This window comes from Dendrobates tinctorius, unplaced genomic scaffold, assembly GCF_039654945.1.
Source record: "Dendrobates tinctorius isolate UK_male_01 unplaced genomic scaffold, ASM3965494v1 ptg000059l, whole genome shotgun sequence".
NCBI lineage: Eukaryota > Metazoa > Chordata > Amphibia > Anura > Dendrobatidae > Dendrobates > Dendrobates tinctorius.
In genome coordinates this window covers 12135013-12146250 of record NW_027361727.1, presented here as the reverse complement: position 1 = coordinate 12146250, position 11238 = coordinate 12135013, and the positions used below count along the sequence as shown (strand labels likewise).

At 42.1% G+C, this 11238-nt stretch overlaps 1 pseudogene; it reads right to left on the bottom strand.

Moving 5' to 3' along the window:
• Window positions 1-3511: 3511 nt before the first annotated feature.
• Window positions 3512-11238, bottom strand: part of LOC141092347 (CAAX prenyl protease 2-like) — a 37528-nt pseudogene continuing 29801 nt past the window's right edge.

The following is an 11238-nucleotide window of genomic DNA, read 5'->3' as shown; positions in this document are numbered from 1 at the left end:
TTTAGCAAAATATTGATCAATAAATCGAGCCACCCCGCCAAGGCAGTCTCATGTGGGGGGTCCTACTCTACATTTTTAATATTCACTGTGCGTCACATGATCGGGGGTCAGCAATGCGTTGGCATAACAACCAGAGATCTCATAGAGACCTCTCTGATTCTTGCTGCCTGATTGCTATGAGCATCAACCGGTAGTCGGCGCTCATAGCAATGCAGTATTTCTGCTACATAGAGGCAATCTGCTTATCTTCTATATGTAGCAGAGCCGATCGAGTTGTGGATGCTTCTTGCCTCCCGTGAAGCATGCTAAAAAAATTTTAAAAAGTTTTTAAAAATATGAAAAAAATAAAAAAATATATAAAAGTTTAAATCACACCCCGTTCTCCCCATTTAAAAAAAAATTACACATATTTGGTATCGCCGCGTTCAGAATCGCACGATCTATCGATAAAAAAAAGAATTAACCTGACTGCTAAACGGCGTAGCGAGGAAAAAAATCAAAACGCCAGAATTACGCTTTTTTGGTCGCTGCGACATTGCATTAAAATGCAATAACAGACGATCAAAAGAGTCTATCTGCACATAAGTTGTATGATTAAAAACAACTTCTTGGCACGCAAAAAATAAACCCTCACCCAACCCCAGATCACGAAAAATGGAGACGCTAGGGGTTTCGGAAGATGGCGCAATTTTTATTAGAAACTTTGGAATTTTTTTTCACCACTTACATAATAATTATAATAATCTTTATTTATATAGCGTCAACATATTCCGCAGCGCTTTACAGTTTAACAGTTTTAAAACACAAGTCATAAGTAACAAGGTTAACAATACAATAATTAAAGCAAAATAAGACAAAATAAGATGACCCTGCTCGTGAGAGCTTACAATCTACAATGAGGTGAGGGAGATACAGAGTACAGGTGTGTATTTACAATGGTGTATTTACAATGATGGTCCAGCCATCTAGAGGGAGTGAAGGATGGATGGAGATAGTGAATGGGCTACACACGCACCCTTACACATAGAATGACTTTGATTAGTGAACGTGATAAGCCGCTCTGAACAAATGTGTTTTGAGGGAGCGCGTAAAACTGTGCAAATTGTTTAGTCCTACTTTCTTGGGGTAGAGTATTCCAGAGGATAGGAGCAGCACGGGAGAAGTCTTAGAGTCGTGAGTGGGAGGTACGGATTAGTGCAGAGGTTAGTCGAAAGTCGTTTGCAGAGCGCAGCGATCGGCTAGGCCGATAGAGATGAGGGAGGAGATGTAGGGGGTGCCGCACCGTGGAGAGCTTTGTGGGTGAGAACAAGTAGTTTAAATTGGATCCTATAATGAATGGGCAGCCAGTGTAATGACTGACGAAGAGCGGACACGTCCGAGTACCGATTATCCAGATGGACAACCCTGGCTGCTGCATTAAGTATGGACTGGAGAGGGGATAGTTGAGTGACGGGGAGGCCAATTAATAGAGCGTTGCAGTAATCCAGCCGGGAGTGGATCAATGCTACAGTGAGGGTTTTTGTCGTTTCCATGGTGAGAAAAGGGCAGATTCTAGAGATGTTCTTTAGGTGTAAGCGGCAAGAGCGGGCAAGAGATTGTATATGGGATGTGAAGGAGAGATTGGTGTCAAACATAACACCCAGACAGCGCGCCTGCTGCCGGGGTGTTATTGTGGTGCCACTCACGGAGAGGGAAATGTCAGATTTAGGGAGGTTAGTAGACGGCGGAAGCAGAAGTAGTTCAGTTTTGGAGAGATTGAGTTTCAAATAGAGAGTGGACATGATATTGGAGACTGCGGACAGACAGTCACTGGCGTTCTGTAGTACAGAGGGGGTAAGGTCGGGGAATGACGTGTATAGTTGTGTGTCATCAGCATAAAGATGGTACTGAAAGCCAAATCTGCTGATGGTCTGTCCAATTGGGGCTGTGTAGAGAGAGAAGAGAAGGGGGCCAAGGACTGAGCCCTGAGGCACCCTGACAGCAAGAGGAAGAGGAGATGAAGTGGAGCCAGAGAACAAAACACTGAAGGAGCGGTCAGAGATATAGGAAGAGAACCAGGAGAGAACAGTGTCCTTAATGCCTAGTGACTGGAGCCTAGAGAGTAGGAGATGGTGGTCAACAGTATCGAAAGCTGCAGATAGGTCAAGAAGAATGAGCAGAGAGTGGTTACCATTACGTTTTGCTGTCAGAAGGTCATTGGTCACTTTGATGAGTGCAGTTTCATTCGAATGTAGGGGACGGAAGCCAGACTGTGAAGGGTCTAGAAGGGAGAGAGTGGAGAGGTAACGGGTAAGGCGGGAGTAGACAAGGCGCTCCAAAAGTTTAGAGATGAAGGGGAGATTGGAGACTGGTCTGTAGTTTGTGCAGGATGGGTCGAGAGCGGGTTTCTTTAGTAATGGAGTAACAATGGCGTGTTTGAAGGAGGATGGGAAAATGTCCGAGGAGAGGGAGATATTAAAGATTGTAGTTAGGTGGGTTGTGACGACTGGAGAGAGACTGGAGGAGATGTGAAGGAATGGGATCAGTAGTGCATGTAGTCGGACGAGAAGAAGAGAGGAGTCTGGAGACTTCTTCTTCTGTGATGGGATCAAATGTGGAAAGTGAGCCAGGGGAGATGCAGGAAGGGATGGGAGTCACATCACTTGGTGGTTGGGAGCAGATTTCCTGACGAATATTATCTATTTTTTCTGTAAAGTGGGAGGCCAGGTCATCAGCACAAATGTCTGTGACAGGAGCTTGTGCTTTTGGCCTGAGGAGGGAGTGAAAAGTGTCAAAAAGTTTCTTGAGGTTGTTGGCTAGTGAGATCAGGGTGGTGAAGTAGGTCTGTTTGGCGAGGTGAAGGGCAGCGTTATAGGCTCTTAACATAAATTTGAAGTGGATGAAGTCTTCTGGTGTGCGGGTTTTTCTCCATAGAAGTTCAGCACTCCTAGAGCATCGCTGGAGAAGTTTAGTTTGCAATGTGAGCCAGGGCTGTTTTACTCTGTGCTTGGAGGTTCTGAGGGTGAGGGGAGCTACTTGGTCAAGGGTGCTTCTAAGAGTGTCATTGTAGTGATGAACAGCCAGATTAGGACAGGAAGAAGAGGAGATTGGGGATAGTGATGAGTGTAGTGAGTCTGAAAGTGTCTGAGGGTTAATGAGGACCTAGACATGTTTGCTGTCTATGAATTTGTAATGACCTGGAGAATCATAATTCAATATATTGGTTGCACCATGCAAAAAATAACGAAAAGGATAGCAGAACATTTAAGGAACATTGAATTAAAAAACGCAGCTTATTCTGGAGCGGTAAAACATTTTGTCAGAACACACCAGGGCGATATTAGCTCATTTGCATTTTATGCTTTAGAAAGGGTTAATAACCCTGAACGGGGAGGTGACTGACAAAAATTGCTGAATATAAGGGGAAGCTTTTTGAATTTTAAAACGTGATACAAAATTCCCGAATGGCATGAATTTTCGTAATGATTTATTTTATATTTATTGAATTATGGTATTTGTATGTGTTTTTGAATTTCTGGTGTGTATACTCTTTCAGGTAGCCACTTTTGTTTGTTGATTGTTTGCAAATCTAACCTGCCATTAGGATTCTTCAAGTCATTATGATTTCATATATACCAAACATGTCTAGGTTATTTTTTATCTAAGGCCTCTTTCACACTTCAGTTGTTTGACGTCAGTCAAGATCCGCCGTTTTGAAAAAGGATCCGCCATTTTTTTTGACAGATCCGTTTTTTTCCCATTGACTTGCACTAGCGGCGGATTTTGACGGATGGTCATCCGTTGGATCCGTTTTTTGACGGATCCGCCATATTTTTGACGTCCGCTGTCTTGAGTGGACAGACAATGAAACTTTTTTTGTCTGCGTTAAAACAGCGGATAGGGCGGCGGATCCGTTGCCAACCGTTATTTGACGGAATCTGGCAACGGATATGCTTTTTTTTTTGTTTTGTTTTTTTTACATTGAGCATGCCCGGAAGAATTTCCTTGCCGGAAATTTAACCCAAAATATTCTCTCTCTCTCATTCCCAGACTTTAAATTTCAGTCTCTAGCTGCTAAAGCGGATCAGTCCAAAAATGGATCCGGTGGCATCTGTTTGTACCACAATAGAGACAGATCCGTTTTTTCACAACCTGGCGGATTTTGACTGACGTCAAAAAAACTGAAATGTGAAACAGGCCTAATGGGTTAAAAAAAATTCCAAAGTTTGCTAAAAAAATAAATAAAAATTGCGCCATTTTCCGAGACCCGTAGCATCTCCATTGTTCGTGATCTCGGGTCAAGCGAGGGCTTTTTTTTTTGCGCGCCGAGCTGACGTTTTTAATTATACCATTTTGGTGCAGATACAAACTTTTGATCGCTTGTTATTGCGTTTTAATGCAATGTCGCAGCGACCAAAAAACCTTAATACTTGCGGCTTGATTTTTTTCTCGCTACGCCATTTAGCGATCAGGTTAATCCTTTATTTATTGATAGATCGTGCGATTCTAAACGCGGCGATATCAAATATCTGTAGGTTTGATTTTAGTTTTATTTTGAATGGGGCGAAAGGGGGGGTGAATTGAACTTTTATATATTTTGCATTTTTTTCCATATTTTTAAAAACATTTTTCTTCAACTATTGGCATGCTTCAATAGTCTCCATGGGAGGCTAGAAGCTGCCACAACTTGATCGGCTCTGCTACATAGAAGTGATGCTCAGATCGCCTATAGGTAGCAGATTTACTGCATTGCTATCAGCGCCGACCACATGGTGGTGCTCACAGTAATCCAGCATCAACAACCATAGAGGTCTCAAGGAGACTTTTGGTTGTTATGCCGACACATCGGTGACCCGCCATCACGTGACGCAGGTCATCCAGTGTGCGTATTTCCGGCCGGATGCGCTTGTTAAATGCCGCTGTCAGTGTGACAGCAGCATTTAACTAGTTAATAGCTGCGGGCGGATCGCAATTCCACCTACAGCTATTACGAGAACATGTCAGCTGTTTAAAACAGCTGACATGTCCCGTCTTTGAGGTGGGCTCACCGCCGGAGCCCTCATCAAAGCTGGTGATACTGACATTGGCATAATAGTACGTCTGATGTAAGGGGTTAAAACCCTCTATGATTTATATGTACAGTTGCCCGGAAAGTTACAAAGACTATTCTGGAAACAAACAAGCACTGCATTTGGCCATTTTCATCTGGGCCATGGATTTTAAAAGAGAACCCAAGTCTGACCCCTGGAAAACTTCCCAATGTTAATCAAGACTAAAATCTTTTGACTGAAAGTGATAACTCCTGTCTTTTAGAAAAGAGAGATTAAATTTGACAGTAATATATATAATATTTTAAAGCTGTGAATTGCCTGAAAAAAACAAACAAAATAAAAACACACCACTAAATTGCAGCCTGACTATAGGCAACTCACAATTCACATGCATCTTAAAGCTATGTGCAGACAGTATTTTTGCAAAGTTTTCAGAAAATGAGCACAACCTCCAATTTTTTTTTCTTTTTTAACCCCTTTCTGCCAGATGACGTACTATTCCCGGGATAGTACGTCATCATTGATCAGCCGCGCTCACGGGGGGGAGCGCTACTGATAGTGCCAGGTATCAGCTGTGGGAGCCAGGTGTCAGGTGTCACGGACCGCTCCCTGCACTTTTACCCCCGGCACACTGTGATCAAACATGATCGCAGTGTTTCAGGAGCAGGCAGAGGGGCTGTCAGCTGTGACAGCACCTCTGCCTTTGGATCGGAGACCCCACGGCATGTTGCGGGGTCCCAATAGCTGACATGAAGACCCGATGACGTCATGATGACATCCAGGTCTCCAGGCCTGAGAGACTTCCAGTCATGCACAGCGCATGTCAGGAAGTCTCTGTTGTCAGTGCGCAGAAGCTGCAGTGCTGACAGCTTCTATAGCATGCAGATAAGCGAGCAGCCTGAACAAAATAAGTGTCCCATAGTGGGACAAAGTGTAAAAGTCAGAATTAAATAAAAAAAATCTTTTAAAATAATAGTAAAAATATTTTAAAAAAAAAATATATTTATTTAACAATAAATCAGTATTTGAATACAAAAAAACTCTTAACCATATAAGTACACATAATTGGTATCCCCACGTCCGTAACGACCCAACCTATAATGTACCACTAGTTAACCCCATTAGTGAAAACCATTTAAAAAAAAAAAAAGCCCAAAAAACCAATGCTTTATCATCATACCGCCGAACAAAAAGTGGAATAACACTCGATCAAAACGACGGATATAAATAAACATGGTACCGCTGAAAACGTCATCTTGTCCCGCAAAAAACAAGCCGCCATCAGGGAAAAAATAAAAAAAAGTTATAGCTCGCAGAATAAAGCGATGCAAAAATTATTATTTTTTATATAAAAGTTTTTGTTATATAAAAGCACCAAAACATTAAAAAATGATATAAATGAGGTATCGCTGTAATCGTACTGACCCAAAGAGTAAAACCGCTTTATCAATTTTTCCACACGCGGAACGGTATAAACACCCCCCCCCCAAGAAATTCATGAATTGCTGGTTTTTGTTCATTCTGCGCCCCTAAAATCTGAATAAAAAGCGATCAAAAGATGTCACGTGCCCGAACATGATACCAATAAAAATGTCAACTCGTCCCGCAAAAAAATAAGACCTCACATGACTGAGCAAAATATGGAAAAATTATAGCTCTCAAAATGTGGTGATGCAAAAACTAATTTTTTGCAATAAAAAGCGTCTTTTAGCGTGACAGATGCCAAACATAAAAACCCGCCATAAATAGTAAATCAAACCCCCCTTTACCACCCCATTAGTTAGAGAAAAATAAAATAAAAAAATGTACACTGCTCAAAAAAAATAAAGGCAACACTTAAACAACAGAATATAACTCCAAGTAAATCAAACTTCTGTGAAATCAAACTGTCCACTTAGGAAGCAACACTGATTGACAATCAATTTCACATGCTGCTGTGCAAATGGAATAGACAACAGATGGAAATTATTGTCAATTATCAAGACACCCTCAATAAAGGAGTGGTTCTGCAGGTGGGGACCTCAGACCACATCTCAGTACCAATGCTTTCTGGCTGATGTTTCGGTCACTCATGAATGTTGGTTGTGCTTTCACACTCGTGGTAGCATGAGACGGATTCTACAACCCACACAAGTGGCTCAGGTAGTGCAGCTCATCCAGGATGGCACATCAATGCGAGCTGTGGCAAGAAGGTTTGCTGTGTCTGTGAGCGTAGTGTCCAGAGGCTGGAGGCGCTACCAGGAGACAGGCTAGTACACCAGGAGACGTGGAAGGGGCTGTAGGAGGGCAACAACCCAGCAGCAGGACCGCTACCTCCGCCTTTGTGCAAGGAGGAACAGGAGGAGCACTGCCAGAGCCCTGCAAAATGACCTCCAGCAGGCCACAAATGTGCATGTCTCTGCACAAACGGTAAGAAACCGACTCCATGAGGATGGTCTGAGTGCCTGACGTCCACAGATGGGGCTTGTGCTCACAGACCAACACCGTGCAGGACGCTTGGCATTTATAACAGAACACCAGGATTGGCAAATTCGCCACTGGCGCCCTGTTCTCTTCACAGATGAAAGCAGGTTCACACTGAGCACATGTGACAGATGTGACAGTCTGGAGATGCCATGGAGAGCGATCTGCTGCCTGCAACATTCTTCAGCATGACCGGTTTGGCAGTGGGTCAGTAATGGTGTGGGGTAGCATTTCTTTGGAGGGCCGCACAGCCTTCCATGTGCTCGCCAGAGGTAGCCTGACTGCCATTAGGTACCGAGATAAAATCCTCAGACCCTTTGTGAGACCATATGCTGGTGCGGTTGGCCCTGGGTTCCTCCTAATGCAGGACAATGCCAGACCTCATGTGGCTGGAGTGTGTCAGCAGTTCCTGCAAGATGAAGGCATTGAAGCTATGGACTGGCCCGCCCATTCCCCAGACCTGAATCCGATTGAGCACATCTTGAGCACATCTGGAACATCATGTTTCACTCCATCCACCAAGGTCACAATGCACCACAGACTGTCCAGGAGTTGGCGGATGCTTTAGGCCAGGTCTGGGAGGAGATCCCTCAAGAGAACATCTGCCGCCTCATCAGGACCATGCCCAGGCATTGTAGGGAGGTCATACAGGTACATGGAGGCCACACACAATACTGAGAGGGACGTGGAGGCCACACACAATACTAAGCATCTTTTCCTTGTCTTGAGGCATTTCCACTGAAGTTGGATCAATCTGTAATTTGATTTTCCACTTTGATTTTGATTAGCATTCCAAATTCAGACCTCCATGGGATATTAATTTGGATTTACATTGATCATTTTTATGATTTATTGTTCTCAACGCATTCGACTATGTAATGAATAAAGATTTGCAACTGGAATATTTCATTCAGTGATGTCTAGGATGTGGTATTTTAGTGTTCCCTTTATTTTTTTGAACAGTGTATTTATTTCCATTTTCCCATTAGGGTTAGGGTTGGGGCTAAAGTTAGGGTTGGGATTAGGGGTGTGTTGGGGTCAGAGTTGGAGTCAGAATTGGGGGGGTTCCACGGTTTAGGCACATCAGGGGCCGTCCAAACGTGACATGGCGTCCGATCTCAATATCAGCCAATTTTGCGTTGAAAAAGTCAAAGGCGCTCCTTCCCTTCTGAGCTCTGCCGTGCGCCCAAACAGTGGTTTACATGCATATATGGTGTATCAGCGTACTCAGGACAAATTGCACAACAACTTTTGGGGTCCAATTTCTCCTGTTACCCTTGGTAAAAATAAAACAAATTGGATCAGAAGTAAATTTTTTGTGAAAAAAAAGTTAAATGTTCATTTTTTTTAATCATTCCAAAAATTCCCGTGAAGCACCTGAAGGGTTAATAAACTTCTTGAATGTGGTTTTGAGCACCTTCAGGGGTGCACTTTTTAGAATGATGTCACTTTTGGGTATTTTCTATCATATAGACCCCTCAAAGTGACTTCAAATGTGATGTGGTCTGTAAAAGAAAATAGTGTTGTAAAAATGAGAAATCGCTGGTCAACTTTTAACCCTTATAACTTCCTATAAAAAAAAAAAATTTTGGTTCCAAAATTGTGCTGATGTAAAGTAAACATGTGGGAAATGTTATTTATTAGCTATTTTGTGTGACATATTTCACTGTTTTAAAGACATGAAAATGCAAACTTTGAAAATTGCGAAATTTTCAAAGTTTTCCCCAAACTTCCGTTTTTTTTTTTCCACAAATAAACGCAAGTTATATGAATGAATGTTACCACTAACATTAAGTACAATATGTCACGAGAAAACAAAGTCAGAATCACTGGGATCCATGGAAGCGTTCCAGAGTTATTACCTCATAAAGGGACAGTGGTCAGAATTGTAAAAATTGGCCCGGTCATGAACATGCAAACCACCTAGGAGGTTAAAGGGGTTAAAAGGATTTGGGGAGTTTCTGCTCAATTTCTGTTCAAAAAACACCACTGTGTGCATATACCATTGGGGTATGGCTATGCAGCAGCTTTGGCTGCAATGTTGGTTGCAAGCCCAAAGATCGCAATATGCTGCTACGACTTTGCAGAGTAATACAAGTGAATGTGATTGCATTGCAGTGAGAATACAAAGACACAAAAACAAATCCAACGGTCTGAATTTTTGTGATTTGCTTGTCAAGGTCACAGCACCTTGCGGTTTGCAATACAACCTCCATTACATTCACATTATGCGGGGATGTAGAAGTGGCACAAAGTGATCTTTAGCTACATGACCTGTGTCATGGCCAAAGCCACGGTGTGACCCACTCCGGCCTCGTTTTCCAAGCTGCAAAGTGACCGAATGACAATTATTAGATGTGGTCTTCATGTCATGCTCCCGGGTGAAAGTGGACAAAGACTATTGCCCATCACTCAAATATATCATGCAAAGTGTATCAGTCATTTTCCCCAGCTTACAAAAAAAAAAAAACAACACACAACAACCACACACGAGCCATGGCATGATAAATCTCAAATTAACATTAAACTACAATAAGAAATAAGAAAACAAAAAACACTTTTTTTTTTCAAAGGCTCAGTTCACACTTTGCGCTATGGAGCAGTTTTCTAAGAAGTTATGAGAAGCCTAGGAGCATGTTCACATTGTCAGGAAGTAAACATGGATTCTGTGCCTAAAATCTTTACTAACACTGCTGAAATTCTTCCCAAAATGCAAATATTTTAAAACATGTTCCCCAGGAAAAAAAACAGGAGAAAAAAATAAAAAAATAAAAATAAAATGAACTAACTCGCGGCAAGTTTTTAATTTCATAACCTTACTGTCAACAGCGCTGATACGGTGGCGCATGTCTGACAAATCAAGAGTTTCCATCTTGGTTTTTCCTGACCTTATGTGAACATAGCTTAAAAGAAAAGTATAACTGAAAGTTTTTACATTTCTATTTGTTTGTTTGTTTTGTTTTAATCCATTACTACTTGTGGGATAATATTTTAAAAAATGGCAATGAAACAAAGTCTGTATCAGGACTAAACGCCACACGTTCTCACCTGTTCTTATGAAGATAAAAGCGGTGTATGCTCCAAACACTGCAGTGTATGAAAACTGAAAAGCTACAAGAAAAATAAAATGGCCTCAATTGTGCAAATTAAGCAAAGAAAAAAACCAAAAAAAAAAAAACAAGACAAAATGATAAAAATAAAATTCTATTCATAGTCTGAAAATGGAACATTACATACCAGCAGACAGAAATATGCTCAGGACGGTACCTTGCCGAAACCTCAGCTGTTCAATGACATGATGAAAATGAGCTGAAAAAAAATAAAATACAATAAAATTAGTAATTATATATCCAAGAATGAAGCAGAGCAAGTGTACTCTCCTAAACGCACCCAAGAAAGTGTTCACAGAAGTCCGTGCAAACACCTGTTAGGCCGCGTTCCCACGATGAGCTTTTGATATTGCAGATTTTCTGCGCTATTTCTGCACCCATTAAAGGGAACCTGTCACCTCATTTTTCCGCTATAAGCTGCGGCCACTTCCTTTTGGGGATTATCTACAACATTCTATAATGCTGTAGATAAGCCCCTGATCTAACCTGGAAGATAAGGAAAACAACTTTTATTATACTCACCCGGGGGCGGACCGGTCTGGTCCGATCCGATGGGTGTCGCAGGTCCGGCGCCTTCCATCTTCATGCAGTGAATGTCATCATCCTCCTTGTTTCGTGTCACGGCTCCTGCGCAG